Source organism: Austrofundulus limnaeus, unplaced genomic scaffold (assembly GCF_001266775.1).
Source record: "Austrofundulus limnaeus strain Quisiro unplaced genomic scaffold, Austrofundulus_limnaeus-1.0 Scaffold6417, whole genome shotgun sequence".
Lineage (NCBI taxonomy): Eukaryota > Metazoa > Chordata > Actinopteri > Cyprinodontiformes > Rivulidae > Austrofundulus > Austrofundulus limnaeus.
Genome location: NW_013958819.1, coordinates 1 through 593, shown reverse-complemented (window position 1 = coordinate 593; position 593 = coordinate 1). Strand labels below are relative to the sequence as shown.

At 56.0% G+C, this 593-nt stretch overlaps 1 pseudogene; it reads left to right on the top strand.

Moving 5' to 3' along the window:
* Positions 1-29: 29 nt before the first annotated feature.
* Positions 30-296, top strand: LOC106512402 (ganglioside-induced differentiation-associated protein 1-like 1 pseudogene; annotated as a pseudogene).
* Positions 297-593: the final 297 nt, after the last annotated feature.

Sequence of the window (593 nt, the reverse complement as noted above, 5' to 3'; positions counted from 1 at the left end):
CCCCCCTCCCGTCCATACCGTCCCTCCTCTCCTCTCCACGGGTTTCTCGGTCTCCGTCCCTCCTCTTCTCTCCCTCCTCGCTCCTCTTCCTCCACACGCGCACAAAACGCTCTGTCATGGCGTCTTCCAACCATGTTACCCCCACCAACTGTAGCTGGTGGCCCATCTCAGCTGTGGACGGGGACGGGAAGGTGACAGACGGGGAGGATTGCGAGGAGCCCGCGGCGGAGCCCAAACCCTTCAACAAAGACCGGCTGGTTCTGTACCACTGGACCCAGTCCTTCGCCTCCCAGAAGGTAAGCGGGAGAAGATGGAGATTTGCATGATGCTCCGGGAGCGTGGATCTCTCTGCTGCATGACCGGAGCGTGTTTGTGCCTCTGCGTAGCCCGAACATACCTCATCTGAGAGGAAAACAACAAACAAACAACTAGAAGGCTGCAGCAGGATATGTCCACATACAGCAGACATGCAGCAGTGTTGTGTCAGGACATATCTGTTTAATCCTGAAGCTGCAGCCTGTATTTACTGATGAAAACAAGCTGCAGACCTGAAGGCCTGCTCTCAACACAAACACACATGACCGCGGTAAAGC